Source organism: Glycine max, chromosome 7 (assembly GCF_000004515.6).
Source record: "Glycine max cultivar Williams 82 chromosome 7, Glycine_max_v4.0, whole genome shotgun sequence".
Classification (NCBI taxonomy): Eukaryota; Viridiplantae; Streptophyta; class Magnoliopsida; order Fabales; family Fabaceae; genus Glycine; species Glycine max.
The window spans coordinates 10,025,385-10,049,207 of record NC_038243.2 but is presented as its reverse complement, the minus strand read 5'-3'; the positions used below and the strand labels follow the sequence as shown (position 1 = coordinate 10,049,207).

At 31.7% G+C, this 23,823-nt stretch overlaps 1 long non-coding RNA gene and 1 pseudogene across 2 annotated transcripts; both read right to left on the bottom strand.

The window, feature by feature from the left end:
* Positions 1–4,040: 4,040 nt before the first annotated feature.
* LOC100792232 (DEAD-box ATP-dependent RNA helicase 20-like) lies at positions 4,041–8,162 on the bottom strand (annotated as a pseudogene). The gene is made up of 9 exons (XR_415110.3): positions 7,829–8,162; positions 7,227–7,414; positions 6,953–7,114; positions 6,655–6,809; positions 6,158–6,264; positions 5,903–5,980; positions 5,623–5,819; positions 5,005–5,239; positions 4,041–4,374 (listed from the first exon to the last, which is right to left on the bottom strand). The product of XR_415110.3 is annotated as a DEAD-box ATP-dependent RNA helicase 20-like (transcript).
* A 1,193-nt stretch (positions 8,163–9,355) lies between these two features.
* On the bottom strand, positions 9,356–9,749 carry LOC100791709 (uncharacterized). Its single transcript, XR_005892177.1, has one exon. It is a non-coding gene; the product is annotated as an uncharacterized lncRNA (long non-coding RNA).
* Positions 9,750–23,823: the final 14,074 nt, after the last annotated feature.

The window sequence follows — 23,823 nt, the reverse complement described above, 5'->3', positions numbered from 1 at the left end:
AGTTCATCCGAGAGATAAGTAAAGTTTGATCAAGAATTATTTCTACGAAGGATTAAACTTGAATACTATCCGAACGATTCAACCTTAACTTTAACATATTAACTACCTGTGTTCAATCATTTGATGATAAAAAATGCTTAATTGTAAAAGGTAGAACTAGGAAACTAATTTTGTGTGGAAAGTAAAGGATACAAAACATTAAAAAAAATAATAAAAGAAAGTGATATGGTTAAATCTAGATGATAATAGTCTATAGAAGAATTGTGTGGGGTGGCTTGTTCGAAATAACAAGTACAAGCCTATATTTGTAATATTAAGTACTTAAGCATCCTATCCTACTATTTTTTTTTTCAACTCAATAATTGCTTAAAACATGATTAACACATTTGTTACATAATTGTACATTATTCAATTCATTTTCATGGTTACATTTGGCTAATTTATGAGGGACTACTTATTTTTTGGTAACTTCTCAAACCTGTGCTAAAATTTTGTCATGATCTCCCCTTTTCTCAACACATTTATGGGTCTATAAGTACCATTATCTTCTTTTGTTTGAAATTAGTCAATTGCTTCTTAGTCCCGAGGAAGCTTTTTATCTCTTACTCTATCGTGTCTTCATCGTAAGTAAAGAAAAAGTACATATTTTACACTTAAGAAATAGTTAATTTCGTTAAATTATGTTATTTCTTATAAAAAAATAATTATTTTGTATAAATTATTTTTCATTGAAATTTGATATCAAACTTAAAAAAAAGTTGTTGACTTTATTAAGTGAAAGATATTTTAAAAATACTCTCATCAAATAACACATAAGTAATTAAATAAAAAATTAAAGAACTTTTTTTCAAACAAACTTGTCCAAAAATTATTAGAATTTGCTACCTAACAATGTTAGTCTCAATTGGATGGAAAGAATGACATTGAAGCCTTTTGAAAAAAATAAGAGATTAATTTAAATATTTTATTAAAAGAGGGACTAAAATTGGATAAAATGTATAAACGGAGAGACCAAATTAATAATTTTGCTTACTTTTTTATATAACAATTTTTATCATGCATAATCTAATTTATAATTATGCATGTAATTGATATTATGCATAATCTTTTGTTATCGAAAAATCATGCGACAGATTTGTATAATTTGATTTATAATTTAAAAAATCTTATATATAATTTTCCCTGCTTGTTATTTTTCATTAAATTTACTCACTTAATATAATTTACATATACATGTCTCATAAAATTTAAATATAATATTGAAAGCAACTATTGTTTAAAATTCAGAAAGAATATACTTTAATTTCCAACATATGTCCATTACCAACGAATTTTTTTTAGTTATATACAATTAAATTACTTATTTGAATTATTAAATTACTAGATCTCTCCCCCTTATTCTTTTACCTTTAGTCTTTTATTGAAGTTAAATCATCCCCCATCATACAAAAAATGTGAGTGATCTCCCTTTATTTTATATATATATATATATATATATATATATATATATATATATATATATATATATATATATCCCATTTCTAACAAAACATAATGAGGAACAGAAAACTAAAAATCGTTGTGACCATATTATTGTTATGACAAGCACAAATTACCTAACCAGAGACTCACAATGAAATGATTTCCACTAAATAAGTGTGAGAATTTCTTCAAAGTACACATGGTATGAAAAGGTATTAATAGGACATGAACATACAAGAGTACAGATGAGTGCGGTCTTTACCCATTACCATATAATATGTAGTAGGGAGAAAAAAAAAACTAAATTATGTACATGATATTTTAAGAAAATTTGCGATCATATTATATGTGCATATGTATCTTCATGCGTGAATAATGAGAAAATTCTTGTTTTAATCTGATTAGAGTCTTATAGTAATCAATTATATAATTCAACTAATTTTTAATAGTTCTAAACTACCTTTGGGAGATAGTTAGAATATGTGTTGAGATGAGTAGAAGGAAGAAGAGAAGAAAAGTGCTTATGAATAGTGACTCACAACTTCTAATATTTGATTATGAAGATCTTTTTTGTGTAAAGTGAGTTGTGATACTCTCTTAAGTTCAAGAAGACACCTAAACAAGATTTTTTGCAAAAATGAGCTGTGTCTCTCTTTGACTCTGCTCTTTCGTGTGTGTTTTTACACATTACTTGTTTGTGCCTGAGTTGTTAAAGGTAAGCTGGAATAAGTTTTTCTAGTTTGGGATAAGGGTAAGTTTCTCTTAGACTTCACAGATGATCATAGGATTGGGTGTCTACGTCTTTCTCTTCCTTCTACTCGTTGATAGGAATTGATGTTGGCTTGGGTGCCTAACTACTCTTCTCTTTCGTGGCTACCAGGGATTTAGATTTTATGATTGTCAGTAAGGATTCTATATGCTAGTGAAAATCTAATTCGAATTTGTATTAGATAATGTGATTAGCTTCTCTAGAAATAAGGGGTGAATCAAGAGTGTTGTCCTTCTTTTCTTGATCTTATCTTTCTTTCTTTGGTCTTGATCAATATGAAGGTTAATAAAACATTTTCTAAAAAAAAGAAGTTTAACACAGGATCTTGTGTAAAGGGTGATTGATTAAGTATTGATTTATCAAAGTTTTGTGATATGATTTGTGAAAAAAAAAAAAAACAGCGTGTGTTCCCATCGCTGCCGGCAAGGAGAACCGTCCGATTTCTGTCGCCCCCTAACCTGCTTCATTTGCGTTGTTACCAAAGCCACAAACTTTGAATCAAAACAAAAGATTTGATTTGATTTTCCACAATTTGTTTTGGTCGAAAGAAAAAGAGAGAAAAAAAAATGAACCTTTACGGGGGCTTCTCCGTATATAGCTCTCGAGGACCTTCTTCACTCATTCTTTCCTTGTCTCTCACTCACTCTTCACCAACCTTATTCCACCATTCAACCCTTTCAAATTTCAATTCTTAACTCTACTCCTGTTCTTAACTCTACTATGCTAGATCACACTGTTTCCCATGCATATGACACTTTTTTCTCTTTTTAATCTATACCTTTTTTTTTTCACATTATCTACCTCGTTACAATTCACTAATAAGATGTTTTTCACTTTTTCTAGATTAACGTGTCAAATAGTGCAAATTTTAACACCTCAAATTTTAATTCGTCACCAATTTGAGGAACTAACTTCAACCATTGATTGGAGGGAGTTTGAAAAAATGTATCATTCCATAATGAAGTCACTTCTCATTCCAACAAAATGTCAATGTATTCCATGTATACATTATGATTGATAGATTCTATTACTTACAAGCTCAAGTTAGGAATGAAAATATATTTGAAAAAGGGACTTATAACCTAATTTATATTAGGTTTTATTTGTTTTTGTTTTGGAAAATATATTTGAAATCATAAAAAAAAATTTCAAATGTTAATAAGATTTAAATATTTTTATTTAGATTTGAAAAGCTAGAACGAATACATGAAAAGCTAAAAGAAGTTATTATTTAAAAAAATGATTCTTTACCAAAAAAAAAAAAAAACAGTTATAGTAATCATACTCTATATTATATAAACATGTTAGACTCAATACCATAAGTATATAAAAAAAGATTTTTTTTACAAAGTGATTTTGAAATGCACAAACCATTGGGTATATCAAGTATATAGAAAAGATTTAAAAATTAATTTGAAATGGTAGATATATTATGACTAATTGCGCATAAAGTGAAATGCAAATTTAAAAGAGATTGAAAATGTCAAATTGAAAAATAAAAACTTAACTCTCCATTCTCCAAATTGTATATTTCAATTCATATATAAAGTGTTTATTTTACTTATTAAGCATAAAACCATTTTTCTCTCCGATTTTTTAAAATTTGTATAAGAAATTATATGAAATTTTATTATTATTTTTATTATTTTTTTTATAAATATTTACAAAATAGAATATAAGATAATTTTATAAATAAAACTAAAAAATGAAAAACATTCCCATAATAAATTCTTAAATTTCTGTGTAATTCTCTCCCTACCAAACTGCAATGCAGTAGCCAAAAAAAGAGTAGATTTTAGGGGTTCAAATTTCAGAACAACTCGTAAACCATAAGGATAAATAATAATAATGTATTGTTGCGGTATCAACTATGGTTTATGAACAATTGTCTGATGGGACATCTGAAGAAAAAAAATTGAAAAACAAGAATACTAAAGTCCTATTAGGCTTACAAGTTTACACTAATTATCAAGATAATATAATGTCGGTAATAACACAAATGGCATGATTCTTGGGAGTTTCCTCCGTCAATCAAGTTGGTCTGTCTGCACCTTCCTTCATCGATCAGCTCCGTGGACGAGAACTGCCATAACCCCTCCCACGGTCTTGGAAAATTCCCGGACCTAATTGATTGATATACAGGATGCAACAAATTTAACAAACTAGTAAGTATAATAGCAGCGTGCTGCTGTACTTTGAATAAGTCTCAGAGTCCAACGACACAATAAATCCCTTATGGATAAAAGTGACAAACTAAACCGGGGTCATAGTTTTACAAGAAGTTTAATCAATTGTTGGGAAGGAAGAAACTTCTTTTTATAAACAGAATTCATTTAGAAAGAAGAAAAAAGACATCAAAATAAAGACTTAACAGGAAAAATCAAAAAATAAAGATCAAGAACCATCCAACATAGCATGTCGATCTCTCTAAAGATTTATTCAAGAATCAAGACCCTCCCCTAAAATGACCATTAGCAGAATACCACAGATATTTCTAGTTCATCCAAAATGAGCTCAAAAGAAGACTGTCATCCAGAGGAATCAAATGCACCAAAACAGTAACAAAGCAAACCCCACTCAAAACTATCAAACACAATGATATGTGAATGTTATTCTTTTAGTATTATTCATTGTTTCTTCTAGGTGAGGTGAGTGTACTAGATTATATGCGTGATCCTTCACAGCTACAATTACAACCAAAAAATGATATGTACATTGTAAGCCCTCGTTATACTTGGGTCCAGTTAACTAACCTGAAGGGTGGAGGTGGTGCACCACTCCCCATTGCTGCTAATTCAGGACTCACTTTCTGTCCAGCTTCCTCGAGTATGGCTATAAGATCCTTTGCAAATCTGGCATTAGCAGCTGTGAAGTATGGGTATGCAGTTCCTTTTGCGCCAGCTCTCCCTATCCGCCCAATGCGATGAACATAATCCTCAAGTGACCCCCGGAAGTCATAATTTATTACATATTTCACATCCTTCACATCTGACAGTAATCAAATAGTAGAAAGGATGAAGATATACATAAGCAAAGCTATTGGTTAACCTTAAAAAGTGACAAAGTAAACTGAAAGTCATCAAATCACAAAAGCAGCTTTTTCCTATTTGTCACAACAGAACTAATGACCAGATCGTCCTCCAGCAGCAGATAGGTGATTCTAACTTTAAAAGGCAAACAATTCATGCATAATGTAATAAATAATCAAATACTGGTAAAAAGTAGACAAAAAAATATTAATTAAAAAAGCATTTAATATTTCCAAAATAAATAAAAGTACGGAGTATTTCCATAACTATATATCACTAAATCATTTTCATCCACTGAATAACAATATGACAGAGAATTAAATAAAGCAAAAGTTTTTGCACCTAAACCAGGACTTTTGCCTGATTTAAATTCTGAGAGCACCCAATCTCTTTCTGCGTGACTTTTATCTCCATGAATTGAGAGTGCAGGCCATCCATCCATGCGGAGTTGTCTAGTGATTTGATCACATCCTTTTTTGGTACCCATAAATATCAGTATTCGGCTGCCATCCATGATGTCCTCTGGCAATTTTACCAATCTGACAAAAAGGAAGACTCCATGGCCATATGTGATAAGGTGTTAAATGCAACGAGAATGAAAATAAGGTAGAACACATTCTACTTATCATATTTCTGCTTTTCCAAAACAATGTCAACATATTGCCGTATTGCATGGTTAGCTTTTAAATCAGAAGAGCCTCTATAATTACCTGCACAATGATTACAGAAATTGTTGCTTAAATAAATCAAGTTCTCACAAAATACAATACTATACATAAACATCATACATGCTTCGACAATTCATTTCAGACCAAAAACCATTTCATCATAGAGGAACGAAATTTAAAAGAAAAAAACTACCGTTACATATCCCAACATAAAATATCTTACTTTGTATGGGTTATAAAGGAACTTCCTTGCCAATTGTTCGACCTCCTTTGGCCAGGTAGCACTCCAATACAAAGTTTGACGATCTGGACGAATCTAAGAAAAACAAAAAACAGTGATCATATGACAAGCAGAATAAAGAAACTTTAAAATGCAGCTTCAGCAATCTGTATTTCTAGATTGATTTGGATTAATTGGTAGGTGCAGCTAGTACTATAGTTAGGGGACAAAATAGGAAATATAGTATTGCTAGTAAGCCAAATTGGACTTTTTATAAATAAATTAACATTGAAAAACAATTTTTTTTAAAAAATAATTGTGAGCCCCTGAATGCACTAGCAATGTAGCTAGAAGCCTGGAACATTACTCATAATAAGCGAATGAAGCATCAAGAACAACAACTTGACTGTGACAGTCACAAACAATAGTTGTAATAGAATATTACACCATTTCAAAATATTTACCACATCATAAAATAAAGCCAACCTGGGAGGCAATCTTCCGTAGCTGAGGATCAAACCCCATATCCAACATCCTATCAGCTTCATCCAATACAAGGTATGTGACCCTCTGCAAGTTGGTATGATTTGACTCAAGCATATCAATTAACCTTCCTGGAGTGGCAATTACAATTTCGACACCTAATCACAAAAATTAACAGAAGCAAAATAAAATCCATGATTATGAAAAAATAAAATAAAAACTGTACAAAGGGGCAACATTGCAACAAGCAGTCAGTAAGTTGTTTAACCAAACTCATGGCATTGTATAATTCAATACATACCTTTCCGGAGATCACGCACCTGAGGTCCCTTTGGAACCCCACCATAGATGCATGTACTCTTAATCCTAGATGATGCACCAAATTTAGTAGCCTCTTGTTGTATTTGGACGGCAAGTTCACGAGTTGGAGCCAAAACTAACACAATTGGTCCATCTCCAGGATCTGAAAATATCGTAAACGAATGGACGGCAAGACAAAGGTAACATAGTCAGAAAAGGCACCCTTACATCCAATATGAAATCTAATTGTCTCAGTTGTTTCCTTATTTCCTTACTTAGAATAGGCTGAGCATTAACATGCACAATGGATGACAAATTGGCAACAAGTAAGCAAGTGTCTTCCCTGATCCTGTTTCTGCAATTCCTATTAGATCACGCCCCTTCAAAGCCATGGGCCAACCTTGAGATTGAATGGGCGTAGGTTCAGTAAAGCCAGCTTTTGTAATTTCTTCCATTACATATTCTGGATTAAACCAAGGCCGAAAAATCAGTACACTGTTTGAAACAAGTCATCCCATAATCTGATAAAATTTTTTGCAAGATAATCATACAATATAATCAATTATAAACAAAATGATCTTCTCCCTTTCTTTTGCCTTATATTCTGCAAACAGGAAGTTTTGACCACTTCAATCAAATGAAATCACATACTGTCTACGGAATAAAATAAAACCAATTTCTCAACCATTAGAAAAATACTATTAGCACGCTATTTTGCTTGAAAATCTTGCCCATAGAACTAATAATCCCTCCAAATTACCAGCTCTTGACACAGTTTTGTGCAAAACAAAGCAATAAAGAGAAGAGTCATGTACTTTAAGCTGAAGGAGGTGGAAAGCAAAACTGATGAAATAGAAAAAAAAAGGAACAGAAATACCTGGAAAACCAGCATCATGAAAGGACTTGACAGGTTTCGGGATATCTCGACCTTCAACAGTTATTTCCCTCTGCTGCCGGTACTCATTAACTTCAGCATCTGTCATTGCCCTTACAGCTGGTGACTCAATGTAGAAGTTTTTCTCAAAATGAGGTAAACCATCCAAACTAAGGTTCCTCTTTGGTGACCCACCATCATCATAATCCCTCCTGTTTGATGAAGAGTGTTGTACAGAACCACCAAACCCTGTAGGTGCACCTAGCCCAGAATCGCTAACAAACAAACACAGTAATTCAGCAAAGAGAGGATAAACACTTAATAATAGAATACAATATTAACATATGGTGGAATAATAGAACGCAATATTAACATGTGTGTGTAATAATGCATTAAAAAATACAACCCTCTAACCCTTAAGTATACTAATACTTGACAGTCTTCTAGACTTCAATTCAAAATTCAATAAGTAAAGAATTATGAATATATCAATCTCAGATAGCAACACATAGCAGCCAACTTTGAAAATGATATATCAAGATAGAAGGAACAGGGTGGCTGCTATTTTAAATATTATAATAAAAATTAAATAGCTTATACTACATATATAAATACTCAAAAGCAAAAGAGAACCCATAATTAAAGAAATTCATGAGAAATAATAAGTTTTGGTTTACACACACAATCACCATCAATCTAGGAGCAATAAGAGCATAGTAATGAAGTCAAAAAATTAAAGACAATGGTGAAATTAATAGAAAAAGGTCTAACAGTTCAATGTTTTACTCATGAAATTATAGAGTGGCACTACCATAAAATTATTATTCCAAAAACCTCCCACCTTTTCTATTTATATAGTGAGATTTGAGATTCTAATAGAAATGGTGTCATCCAACAACTAATTTGAAATAATCTAATCAATGACAATCTTATATTTCTAGATCCATGCATAATGTTTTTCATGGAAGGAACTTAAGAGCTATGAAGCACCGACACTGACACAGACACCGGACACAACACGTGGACACCTCACCTCTTAAAAAAGTTAATGGGATGTTGATTTACTTGTCAGTATCGGTGTCTTGTCAAACACGAACACGTGTCGGACATCCGGACACGTGTCGGACACTTGGACACGGTAAGGGGATGGGATGTTTGTGCTTCATAGCTTAAGAGTGAATACTTAAATTCAATAAAATTTAATTGCCTTTGACAATTTAATTAGTACCCTCACCTTAGTGCTTTAAATTAGCTAAGCAACACTGCTCACCAGCCTCTGCACTTGCCATGTGCTGAGGCTCTAACTCAAATTTGGCTTTATTCACAAAACCAATAAATATATTGAAAATCCAAATGACATCTATAGGTAAAAAAGAACATGGACATTGTAAATCAAGTGCCATCAACTTGTATTATTGTCAGAACCAAAAGAACCAGTGAACCACATCCAAAATTCTGCAAATGACAATTTAGGATGTCAGGACCCTGAACTCTCAAATTCACAAATCTATAATCTAGAATCCAACAAAAAACCAACAGAAAATAAAAGCATTGGATGAATCAATTCAAGTACATTTGAATTCAAGAACTTTTTTCCCTGACGATAAAGATAACATCATTAGACACTTGGGATGGATTTTGACCGAATAAGCTTTTTAAGCAGAGCTTTCTCTTCATCAATTTTCCGCTTCTCCTCTGCGTCTTTTGCTTTGACCTTCCTCTTCTCTTCCAATATCCACTTCAAGAGTTCACATTGTTCGTTTTCTGGAATTGGCTCTCGTTTGATCATGGGATTTGTAATAGATGGTGGCGGCACAGGCATCTCAACAACATGAGGGGTAGCATCCTTAGTTGAGACACGAGTTACATCTTGCTCCTCCTCACCAGTATCCTTCTTCTTTGTCCTCATAAACAAATAAGCTACAGAGTTCAGACAATCATCAGTCCAATATCTAGTAACAAGAACAACATATGTTTTAAAAATAGAAATTCATTCAGGCATACTAGAGTTGGGATCACAAAAACAACACAAGCAAGATCTAACACTGAAAAATGACATGGTAGCAGAGCAGAGTAGTTGCTTGTTCAAAATATATTAAATGACACATGTTAAATGTATTCAATAAGTGTGGCAATACATTTTCAGTGTATTGTACAGTTATGTGAATCCTTAATTGAGAAGCCGACTTTGGCTAAATTATCATTAAACTAGTTACAAGATTCATCAACACCTTTTTACGCTCAAGTTGGCAAGGGAAATGCAAGGTATAGTTTAAACATCTTAATTCTACAAGATGTCAGAATATGAAGTGTAAAAGAATACCAGTAAAAGTGATAACTACATTTATAAAACTAAATTCCAATTACATATTATCCAACAGTACTGCAGCTACCATATAGATTAAAAACAAATATAGCAGAAATGTTGTGTTTTGCACACCTTAGATATTTAGACCTTGTCCACTCTATCTTATTAACTAAATCATGTATAGGATAAAGTGCTTGCACATCATGTTTCTCACTGAGCTTAGATTAGAAACAAACACACGGCAATCAATCATCTTCCATAAGATCAAGGGCAAATTTGTAGGTGTTTGAACGCATTATTTTGGTGAAATTTAAAAAGTATAAAGCTGTATATAGGATGATTAATCTATAAATTATGAAATTAAAATGATTATAGCATGCTGTAGTCCAATATATAGTCTAATATACAGTCCCAAAAATTGGATAAAAATAAATTCTAGAGAGAAGAGATGTACTTTGCATGGTGACGCGGTGGTGGACGGAGGCTGTGCCGTTAGGGTGTGTCGCGTGTGACTGCGTGAGCATGAGTCGTGTTTTGTTTTGTTTTCCTGGTAAAAAACCCGTGAGGAGAACAAGTGTTCTTGCTACAATGGTAGTAACCACAATGTGAGTTATTTTTTATAATGATAAGAATTGATATTTTTATTATTTATGACTTGCAGATATGAAAATGATAACTTAAAAGAAAAAAAAGATCGAGAAAATATCAAAAAGTAATATTTTTAACATGTTATTACTTATCTTTTTTTATCTCAATCTTTTATTTCTGTCATCTTTTATTTTTCTTATCTTATCATTTCTTTTATCTTTATCATCTCTTAATTTAAATCTTTTATTTTTATCTTTAAATTTTTATCTTATCTAATATATTTCTTTATCTATTATTTTAAAAGAAAAGTTTAAAGTGAAAAAAGAGAAAATTAAACCTAATATAATTGGGTAGACAAATCAAACCTAATGCGGGCTGCGGGCAAACTCGCGGACCCCATGAGCCAAACCCGCATAGTCCGTGGGTTAAGCGAGCCCAAAAATATAACATAATCATGGACCCGTTTAAAAAAATTGGTTCGTAATCCGCGCAGATCTCGGACCCCGTGGACCAATCCATGGACCTGGACCCATTTACCCACCCCTAGGTGATTACTCAAGATGACAGTTTTTCTAAAAATGGACTCAAAACAAATCAATTTCAAAGAAGGTGTATCTTTAAATCGATTTGTGGGTTTCATCATTTGTTTCACACGTGCACATTGAGGAAGTTGAAAGGGATTAAATCAGACGTACTTGTACATCATTAAAATATGATTTGTAGTATTAATAATTAAGAATTAATTTAAATAAACTTCTTAACAAATAATTTTAAGAAAAATAAAATAAAATGCGACAATAACTTAAAATAAATCAATTTTTTTTTGCATAAATAAAAAGTAAGTTAACATTTAAAATCCAAACTATTATTAAAAAAATTACATTGGTGTAGTTTTATTTACAAAAGTCATGGTATAACGGAAACATTTGATGTCAATGAAATAATACCACAAAAGTGTGTAAAGAATAATTTAATAAATCAATTATAATGCATTAATTGGTGCGGAAAGCTAGCAATGTATCAATAATGCACCGCATTACCACTTGGATGTGATATTTTAAAAGGGAAAAGTAATTTAATAGGGGATTTAAACTTTATGATAAATTTTGTAATATTTTATTTTTTAAAATAAATTAAAAATGATTTTTTATTTAAAAATGAGTAGAGTCTTAGAAAAATGATGAGATTTTTATAATTAAATAAATAAGGAGAAATAATTTTATTAATTAAAATAATGATTTGAAGGGAAATAAAAATGATATTTTATTTATTCATTTGATAAGAAATAAAATAATTTTTTTATAAAATAAATAAATAAGTAAAAATAAAGAGTAAATAAAAGGATAAGAATACCCTAACTATAAATAGAGACGTAATAAGTCACTCTTTACATCTACGACACTAAATAAAAAGACAAGAGTATCCTAGTTATAAATAAAAATGTAATAGGTCATTTTTTACACTTACGACACTAAATAAAAGGACAATAATACCCTAACTATAAATATAGATGTAATAAATCACTCTTTACATTTACGACACTTTTTTTTGCATATACTCAAACTTGTCTCATTAAAATGACAATCTCAGATTTCTTAACCGTTGGATCCTCCTGAAATTTGAACACGTGATTCAGAACTTATTTTTGCACATACCCACCGTTGGGATTTTAATGTCTGTGGTGGAAGAAATGTTCCTCACACAAGGTTTTCTCTTTTTCCGCATACACCCAAAATCTATCCCAATAAAATTACAATCTTGGACTAATAAACCGTTGGATCGTCATGAAATTTGGACATCTCCTTCGGAACCCATTTTTTCATATTCTCAACGTTGGGATTTGTAAAATAATATTTTTGCAGGAAAAAATTAGTCTCGCACGTTGACAGTAAAATGAAGGCTATAATCTCTTCCCATTCTCTTTAATGCTTGGAAATCCTAACAGAGCAAATAGAGGAAAAACTTAAGGAATCTTAGAGAATTGATAGAGACACCACTATCATTTTTGGACTACACACGTGAGTCCGCTTAGAGGTAAGGGATGAGTTTATCGCAATTGGGGTTAGAATAAACATGTGTGAGGATCCTTAAGGGATCAAATTGAGATTTATTTTGGGATGTTTATTGAATTATAATTTTTCCTTTATGATTATAATTACAATATTGTTGTGTTTGATGGACCAATTGATGTCCTAATACGAATTGGTTGATAAAATTGAGTGCTCTTGGTGTTTTCGTATTTTTAACCTAGGATTTTGATATGATTGTGTGAAATTGTTTGAGGGATTTTATTCCCCATGTTGTGAGAAATATTTTTGTATAAATTGTTTGTACTTTGGACAAGATTTGCTAGATTAGCATGATAAATTGTTATATTGAGATTATGAAATTATGGTTAAAATTGTGCCTAAGTGATAAATTGAATATATGGTGAATTGTGAGATAACATGCTGCTTTGAGATCATAAAATTGTTATTGGGATTGAATATAAGTGCAAAATTGAACATGCGTTGATTTGTGAGAAATACACGTAAATATGTGATGGTGAATTGTGACGTTGATATATGTTAAAACTGTGGACATGAATTTTTGTTGTGAATAAGTGTGCGGTTAACACTTGATGTGATAATACTTATGTTGTGAGCTGTGAATTATATAATAACTTGACTGGTGTTTACCTTGAGAAAAATGTTTATGCGTAGTGTTAAAGGGAAAGTGTAGGATTCCTAGTTAGGAACCTAAAGTGTTAAATTGTAGTGCAATGTGTTAAACGTGTTTGAAACACGAGTGTGAGGTTGTGGGTATTGTATAATTCATGAACAGTGTCTGCATGCAAATTTTTTTTAGGGATTGGACCTGAATCATAAAGGTCAGTCCCTAACAGATTCTTTAGAATCTAGGCCTTTAGGGTAAAGACACTCAGTTTGAGTGCTCTTTTAAGCCATATGTTAATCCCATATAGTTGAAGCATTCTCACAAAACAGAATGACCCTGATTGGTCACCTTATGATTTTACTTTGTGAGAGTGACCTGATATACCCATTGTATGGTGTGTCTTGTTATGTACTCCTAAGTGCCCCAGTATGGTTTTTCACTGGCATGATACCACATTGCATATAGGCTTAAGTCTTAGTATAATTATTGCATAATGTTTGTTAATTGCCTATTATGAAATTAATGAGTATCATTACATCTTGATCCGAGTGTGTGATTCATGTGCAATGTGATTGGTGATTGAAAAATGAATTTTAAATGATAAAGTGATGAAGTGACGTGGATTGTATTAAGTTGAGTTATGTTATAAATACTTCCATAATTTATTTTGATTACGTCTTTGTTTATTTGTATTTTTTTTAAAATGTGATAACTCACTCCCTGTGTTATTTGTGTTTGGATCCTGTGATGATTTCAAACCTTGTGTTCATGGGAATAGATGACTAGGTGAATGACTTTAAAGAACCTCATAAGTGCTCTAATAGAATGTGATATTAGGGATGAGTTTGTTGGACAAGTGGCCTCAATAACTTAAGACAAGGGGGTGAAATAAGTCTTACAATTCCCACTAACAAACTTTTAACCCCCTTCTAAATGATAGACTCAAAATGCAGAAAAAGAAGCAGTATCAATTTAATAATGTTCTTTAAATATGCAAGACAAAATTGATTGCAATAACATAAATAAGATGAGGGAAGAGAAAAATCCAAACTCGATTTATACTGGTTCGACCACTTCTCGTGCCTACGTCCAGTCCTCAAGCAACCTACTTGAGATTTTTCACTATCTTTGTAAAATCTTTTTTACAACTTTTGAACACCCAAGAAATCCCTTTCCCTTGTGTTCAATAAACTCACAATTCAAGAGACAACCAGTCTCTTGATTATAATTGACTTTCTGAGAAGAACAAAAAGATTTCTCTCATTTAGAGTGGATAATACAATTTGAAGTTCCTGGATGAACTCTCAATAGATTTGCAAGTGTTTGCCCAAGAGTTGTTGTGAGAGCATTTGATAATGAAGTTCTCTAGGAATATCTCTCTCTTGCTTTTTGAAGTTAGACATACATATATATAGGCCCTTCATGCCTTTTCAAAATGATTTGAAGAGATGTATCTTTTCAAAAAAAAATTTCTTAATTTTTTTACTGGCAATCGATTGCATGCTTATGGTAATCGATTTCACAGTTATATTTTGAAGGGTCGTGACTTTTGAATTTGAATTTCAAGAGTTTCGTTATTGGTAATCGATTACAAATCATCTGGTAATCGATTACAGGTTCAAAATTCAAATTTAAAACCCTTTTTAATAGCTATTTTTCAAAATTGTTTTCTGGTAATCGATTACACTGCCTAGTAATCGATCACCAGAGCCTTGGATGTCTTGGAAACACTTTGTTTTGAGGCAAGAGTTGATCTTGAGTTAATCTTGAAGCAAGACTTTGTTTGTTGAAACAACCTTGTATTAATCTTGAAGCAATGCTTATCCTTTGAAGCAGTCTTGTTTGATTCTTCTTTGACATCATCAAAATCATGTATTCATACATTCAGAGAGTTTTTATTTTTATTGCATAATGTTATTTTATTTTATTTTACCACACTAATTTAACAAAATTTATTTTGTAAACTTTGATGGCCTTGTTCTGAGCTGGATATATTTTTAATAAGTTTTATTTGGTAATATTGAAGTGAATGTGAACCTTTACCCACGTGAATTAGTTTATCAATGTTTTTATATGTTTTATTTATTTATATGTATGTTGGGATAGAGGGTGTCACAAATTTTATCTTGATTGTTGTCCTCTTATTTTAATTATGTTGATCTATAATGGGAACATTTGTTTTATCCCAGTAGTCCGTACTCAGTCAATATACTATTATCACATAACCCAATACTTTTGCCCATTCATTTTAACCAAAAGTCTCATGAAATTGGCTTGTCTACACTTAAAAATGCTGTAAACTTTTTTGAATGTCTTGGAGGAAGACCCTAGTTATTTGTTAGAGCATATGGAATGGATAAAAAAACTAAAATTTATTTCAAATGGAATAAAATTGTGTTATATTGTGCTACCATTACCATTTTTTAATAATGAATTTTGTTATGGTGTCTTACTAGTGTATGATGTAGCCCGTTCATCTTAAAATTGTCACTATATCTTATTAGTGAAAAATGCTATTTGGAGTCATAGATGTGTGTAGATTTGAATAAGAAAGGATTGCATTAGTACTTATGGGATAATGTAAAAATTAGTTGAGTATTCTGTTATGTTAGTTAAAGTAGTTAGCTTGGGCGTGAAGTTAGTCCGTTAGTTTGGCCTTGTATACAAGCGTCATAAACCATATATACTTTGTAATTCAATTCCATCAATTCTATTCACTCTATTAGTTTATCATGGTATCAATTGGAATTCGTTTTCCAAATATTCTCTGATTCTTCATAGCTTCCTTTTGAAGCACTTTTCTTCTTCTTCGTTGAAATTTTTTCTGGTTTTCTCCCATGCCTGCTGTGATGGATGATGCCAATCCTTTCTTCATTCACTCTTTAGACAATCCTGGTTTAATGTTGGTTTCTCATCTGTTATTGGGTGACAATTACAGTTCTTGGAAGAAGGCAATGGAGATGTCTCTTCTTGGCAAGAACAAATTTGGTTTCGTTGATGGTTCAATTGTTGAACCTGCTTTAGGTCATGCGTATCATGCTACTTGGCATCGCAATGACGACATTGTTGCTTCTTGGCTTTTGAATTCTCTTTTGAAAAAAGATGCAAGTTAGTGTTCTACATTGCTCTTCTACATAAGCTATTTGGGATGATCTCAAGGATCCTTTTGAGCAACCAAATGGACCTTTAATTTTCTAGTTGAAACGTGATTTAGTTTCTCTTCAATAAGGTTCCATGAGTGTGTCTTCTTATTATGCAAAACTGAGATCAATTTGGGAGTCTCAATTAGAATTGAAGCCTGCACATACTTGCACAGGCAATGGAATCAAACCTTGGTGTGAGTATGCTCAACTTGAGTATGCTATGCATTTCTTGATGGGTCTCAATGAAGCCTACTTTTGGATTCGGGGTCAGATCCTCTCTATGGATCCTTTTACTTCCATTACCAAGATGATTTTTTCTCTGGTTGTTCAAGAAGAAAAACAAACAGAAGGAAATTGGTACCGCGTCTACTACTTCTTTTCATGCTTTTGCTATAAAGAAAGGTTCTGATTTAAAGAACAAAATAAATCAAAAAAATTGTCTCATTTGTGCACGTTGTGGTATTCAAGGTCACACCAAGGCTCAATGCTATAAGCTGAATGATTATCCACCCAATTACAAGAAGAACAAGTCTATCTCTACAGCAACAAATCACTCCAATTCTGGTTCTATGAATAAGTTTCTATGGGTTCTGTGAATCATGGCTCACAACCATAGCTTCAACTTACTGCACAACAATACTAGCAGTTGATCCATCTTTTACAGGGTCAATGCTCACGTGCCAAACAAAATGGAAATGATTCCATCGGTATGATATTGTCTGCTACTCCTTCCTTTAATCTCCTTAAAGATGCTTAGATCATAGATTCAGGTGCTAGGATTCATGTAGCTTGCTTTTTTTTAATCTTATCAAACAATTTCCAATAAGAGTGACAATCACATTGTCAAATCACACTGGTGTGCCTGCTGTTATTGTTGGCACTATTTGCATTTCACCTACATTGTTACTTCACAATGCATTCTATGTTCCTTAATTCAATTTCAACTTGTTATTTGTTAGTGCTTTGTTTTTGCACAATAATGTTTTCTATCACATTCCTAAAAAAAATCAAATTTTCATTCCGAAGATGTCCTACTCCAGGAGGATTGGGAAGGGTGATCTCATTGAAGGTCTCTATGTCTTAGCTTCTCCAAGTGTTTTGGATTCAAAAGCTAGTACAAATATATGTAATTCTGTTTCCATTCATGAATGTAATAATTCTGCTTTAGCTTGTACAAATTTTGCAAGTTGTAAAGTTCCAAATATTTGGCATTCTTGATTTGGCCATGTATATGGTAAAGTACTCAGATCTTTGAGTAATGAAATTTCCTTTAGTGTGTCCAATGATTTTTCTACTTCCACTTGTCATATATGTCCTCTTGTAAATTTCATAGATTTTCTTTTCCTTCTTTTAATCATATTTCTCAGACTTTGTTTGATCTTGTGTATTGTGATATATGGGGTCCTTATGCCAAAAGTACATAAAATGGCAAAAGATTTTTTCTCACTTTAGTTGATGATTGTAGTCGCTTCACTTGGATTTTTTTTGTTGAAACACAAGTCCGAAGTTGCAGATGCAATCAAGTAGTTTTTTAAGATGATAAAAACACAGTTTGGTTCATCAATTAAGTGTATTAGATCTAACAATGCAAAAGAGTTGGGACTCAGATTTCTTAGCTACATAAGACACTTTTCATCAGGTTTGTTGTGTGGAACGACCACAACAAAACTTAGTGGTTGAAAGAAAACATCAACACTTGCTTAATGTGGTTGGGGCTTTGTATTTTCAATCTAAGGTTCTTATACATTTTTGGGGTGACTGTGTTGCCATTGTTGCTTACTTGATTAATAGGGTTCCTTCTCCTTTACTCAACCACAAGTCTCCATATCAGGTAGACAGGTACTATTTGGTTCTAGACTCGATTATGATTCCTTAAGAACTTTTGGTTGCTTAGCTTTTGCTGCTACTTTACCTTTTACAAGGAATAAATTTTCACCAAGAACTGCTCCTTCTATATCTCGAGAGATGTTATTTTTCATGAGATCATTTTCCCATTTCATTCTAATGTTGTTGATCAAGAACTACCAGAATTTTTTAATGATTTTGTTATTCCATTACCTATTTCTGAGCATTCTTCTTCAGTTCCTGACTTTGAAGATGCTCATCCAACAATTGATGATTCTGTAATCAGCCTTGGAACAACTGCTGAGTTAGTAGAGGCTTAGTTAAATCCTGTCTCTCTTCCTACCACTTTTTTTACTATAATTTTTGAGTCTGCGCCACCATAACAACTTCTTAGAAGGTCATCAAGAGAGCATAAAAGACCTGAACCAAAAAGCGGGGAAGAGTTTCTTGCATTCACTGATCTCTATAGAGTCTCACCCTATTACCAATTTGCTCACTTCACAGCAAACCAGGCCATTTTGGAGGCCTGATTACTTGTCTGATTTCATCTGCTTTACATCTTCTCAACCATATCAAATACATTATTTTTCCATGACTTGACTTAGCTCATCTTATCACAACTTCATCAATCAAATCTCCACTACTTATGAACCATAGTTTTATCATCAAACAATTTCATACCTTGAGTGGAGATAGGTTATGATTGAAGAAATTAAAGCATTAGAAGCAAATAACACTTGGTCTCTAGTCTCTTTACCTATTGACAAACATTGTATTGGTTGCAAATGGGTCTACAATCTCAAATATAAACCTAATGGAACAATGGACAAATACAAGGCTCGGTTAGTAGCTAAAAGCTACACGCAACAAATTGGAATAGATTTTTTAGACACTTTTTCACCTGTTGCCAAGCTTATCTCAGTAAGAGTGCTTTTAGCAGTAATAAAAGTTAGGAATTGGTGTTTACAAAAACTAGATGTTAACAATGTTTTCCTCAATGAGGATCTGTTTGAGGAAGTTTATATGCACTCGCCTCAAGGATACAAAACCACTACTTATAGTCTTGCATGCAAACTCAATAAGTCCTTGTATGGCCTTTAGGCAATGGTTTTGCAAGTTTTTTTCTACCCTATTACAATAGGGTTTCATTCAATCCAAAAATGATTATTCATTTTTCACTTATGGGTTGGATCTTCATTAGAAGTAATCCTTGTATATGTTGATGACATTATACTTGCTGGCCCAAGTTCTTCATGTGTTGTTAAGGTCCAGACCAAGTTACAATCCATGTTCAAATTGAAGGTTTTGGGTTCTTTGAAATATTTCTTAGGCCTTGAAATTGCCAAATCTAATAAAGGCATTTCACTTTCTCAATAAAAGTACACACTATTATTGCTAGATGATACATGATACCTTGGTAGTAAGCCAACACAACTACCTATGGATCTAAATCTGAAATTGACCTTGACTGATGGTGATTTAATCCCTGATCCTTCTCTATATAGGAGACTAATTGGTAGGCTCATGTACAAGACCATTTCACGGCTTGACATTACTTTTGCAGTACACAAGCTAAGTTAATACATGAATACCCCTTTGACAACTCACTTGGTTGTTGTTTACAACTTGCTTCAATACCTCAAATCTACTCTAGGACAAGGCCTTTTCTTTCCTGCTCAAAATTTCTTACACTTGTCAGCTTATGCTGATGCAAACTGGGGAAACTATTTAGACACTTGTAAGTCTACAACTGGATTCTGTGTATTTCTTGGTGATGCACTGATTTTATGGAAGCCTGTGAAGCAAGGTACTGTCCCAAAGTCCTCTACTGAATCTGAATATCGAGCATTATCATCAGTGGCTAGTGAAGTTGTACAGCTCAAGCGTTTGCTAGGACATTTTGAAGTTGATATTGGATCAATCATGTTGTTTTGTGATAACAAACCAGCCATCCATTTGACTTCAAACCCTTCTTATCATGAGAGATTGAAATATATCGACATAGACTGTCACTTTATTCGAGAACTTGTTCAGTCAAACATCTTCAAGTTGATTCATGTCAAGACTCAACATCAAATAGTTGACATATTCACCAAGCCTCTACCTACTTCCTCTTTCACCAATTTCATTCGCAAGTTGGGAATCATAGAGAATTTAAAAGTTATTTGAGTATTTTGTTAAGTTAGTTAAAGTAGTTAGCTTGGGCATGAAGTTAGTTAGTTAGTTTGGCCTTGTATGTAAGCATCCCAAACCATACTTTGTAATTCAATTTCATTAATTTTATTCATTCTATCAATTTATCAGTACTTACTATATCAGTCTTCTATTCCTTCGTTTCCTATTGACAATGTTACTACATTGAGCTTTTTTGTTCATCATTCCATTGTTATTGAACTACTTAGTGAACCTATGTTGTAAATAGGACTGATGGTGAAAATGTTGTTAACATCATGAAGGAAAATAAATGTCAAAATACAAAACTTCAATTTTATAGTGTCACTCAACATTGCAATTGATACAAATTATATTAACTTAAGTAGTTGATTTTTTACACTTCATTTATTTTATTAAAGATATTGTCACTTTTATAATTTGTTTTATGATTTAAATTTCTAGAATTGTTTGATTCTATAAAATGCTAGGAGTTTTAGAATGATCCCTCACTCATAGGTCCAACCCAAACAAGTAGTGAGTTGGTTTGGTTCAAGTTTTATCAGCATGATTAGGTAGGTATTCATTTGTTTTTTTTTTATTGTGGTAATTTGTAGGCTGGCTTTGATTTGTTTTCTTTAGATGTGTATGTCTGATGTATTGGCACAACACTGCATATCTATTCATTTTTAGAATTTACACTTTATAATAAAATATATCATATTGATCAAGTTTATTGAACAATTAGGAACTAATTCAATGGTAATGTTACTGGAGAGAATGTATTCAATAGAAATTATTTTTAGGCCAGTCTTTTGTTATCATGATGTATGTTTTCTTGTATTTGAACTTCCCACCATGTAAGCTTGAGAGTTAAAATCTCATTTCTATCGCTTAAATCATGTGTGTTTGAATATTTGAGAGAAGCAGTCATGGTATGCTATTAAAATTTACTCTAGTTCATAATCGACGATAGAATACATGTCCAAAATATTTGGAAGTCATTGTCTGGTGTAATAATAACCCAAGTCTTACTTGTTAACAACATTTATGTTGAGCCAATAATAGGATTAATACTTGTAATATTTGTAAATATTTTATTTATTTTCAGCTTTCTTTTAGTTAGTTTGTTCAATAGGAAAATTGCTCTTGCTATCAGCAAGTTTTTTATATGATTTTTTTAGAAAACCACCAACTTGCATAATTTTCCTATCTTACCTTCTTGTTTATACTTTGAAAATTAAGTGTTTAAACTTTACACATAACATTGTTTATACTTTAAAAATTGGTTTGAAAATTGGGTGTTTTCTAACATAGTAGTTAAGAGTGTAATGACTTCAATTGTTTCAAGGAAACATATAAGAGATGAAGAGGAGGAGAAAGAAGAGCAAACAATATTGATTGTTATTAGTGTTGTTACTATGCTTTTGGAAATAATTGTTTGGTATCATGACAAGAACTTTGTTAAGGAGCCTGTCAAAAATTGGGAATTGAAAAGACACGGTTACATTAATCATTTAATCATCTATGTAGAGGATCTAAAATGAATTTTATTGAACAACTAAGGGTCACTAAAAAAACATTTGCTTAGCTTTGTAAACTTTAAAAGAGAAAGGACAATCGGTAAGAACACGAAATGTTAATATTTAAACATTAATTCAATAACGCAAATTGCCATCACCAAGTGTCACAATGGCTGTCATTAGACACCAATACAAATCCCCAGATGCATAAAACTCAAGTGAGGTTCACACAAGAACACCAATTTCATTCCAAAACTTAATAAAAAAAGATACCACTCACTGAAATTAAAGTGCCAAAATAATGTTTAAAAATAACATATTGATAGTGTAAATTATTTTCCACTACACAAGGTGGTTCCAACATAGCCCAACAACAAAAAGAAATCTTATCTCACTGGGTGAGGTATGGCTAGCTACATGGATCACACCATGCAATCAAATTTCTAACATAACCCAATGATTGAAAAATAAAAATATGAATATCCAATTGAGAAATGAAGAGTTGGGCTTACAATGTATGTGGTAAGCTAACCTTTTTCTTCACATGCAACTCCTCTAAGTCAATACTCACATTATGAACTCTTTTCGTTTAATTTGCTTCCTTGCTCATGAGATCATCTCCATCTAATGCATTCTTTGCTCCAATCCCAGTGACACAAATAAGTCTACAATATCATCTCAGTTAGGAATGACCTTGAAACGGAATCATTTAACTTCATCATGTGACTTGAAAAAAAACAAATAATAATAATAATAATAATAATAATAATAATAATAATAATAATAAAAAATACAAAATAAGTTCAATGGAATAATAATTAATATTAAAAAGATTATTACTTTGACGTATTCATTCCATGCATTTTCATTTTCAACATTAATAATATATTTTATGTTATCTCAATCAAGCCCACCTTGACTAAGAGTGTCACTAACAATTCCATACCATTGTCTCCAAAGTTTAAAGTGATTATTAACATTATCTTCTATGAGTTGAACTCCATAACGCTTAGACAATACTTGAGTTGTAGTGTTGATTGTATGTTACTGCTTTCCAATTTTCATCACCTTTGTTATCCAAATTCCTTTGGTCTCTAAGAACTTCAACTAATACACATCCTATATCTAAATTCCATGAGAAGAAACTTCTTGTGTCCTCCCTTTTTATCTTTCTTTTTCCAATTGACTTATTTTTTACATTGTTTGGCTCCATTTCTCTAGATCAAGAAAAAATAATCACATAATTATAATTGCATAAACATAAAGGTAAGATATGTCAAATTGACATTTTACTATGCAATCTTTGTCTAGTTAAATCCAAATTCCAAAGTATCATACACACACAAAATTTAATAAAATAATTATGAAAAAGTAATTAATTTATTTAAACAATAAAATTTGTAAATGAAAAAATTAATTATTTTAGTATGGGTAAAAAATTTTATAAATGAAAGACTTTAATTATTTTATTCAAATACAAAATTTTAGAAATATTTTCATCATTTTACTAAAATAAGAAATTTTAGAAATGAAGAAATTTAATTGTTCTATCCAAATACAAGATTTTAAAAATAAAAAAAATTAATTTTCTTATCCAACCAACAAAATTTGAAAATGAAAAAAATTTAAATTGAAACAATTAAAATTTTTAAAATTTAAAATTTTTAAAATACCCTATCCAAACATGCTTAGAATAGGTGTTTATCTTATTTAATCACTTGTTGATATTAAGGATTTTTCTTGTAGTATTTTAATGTGTTGGCAGAATTTAATTGGCTGTGTCTT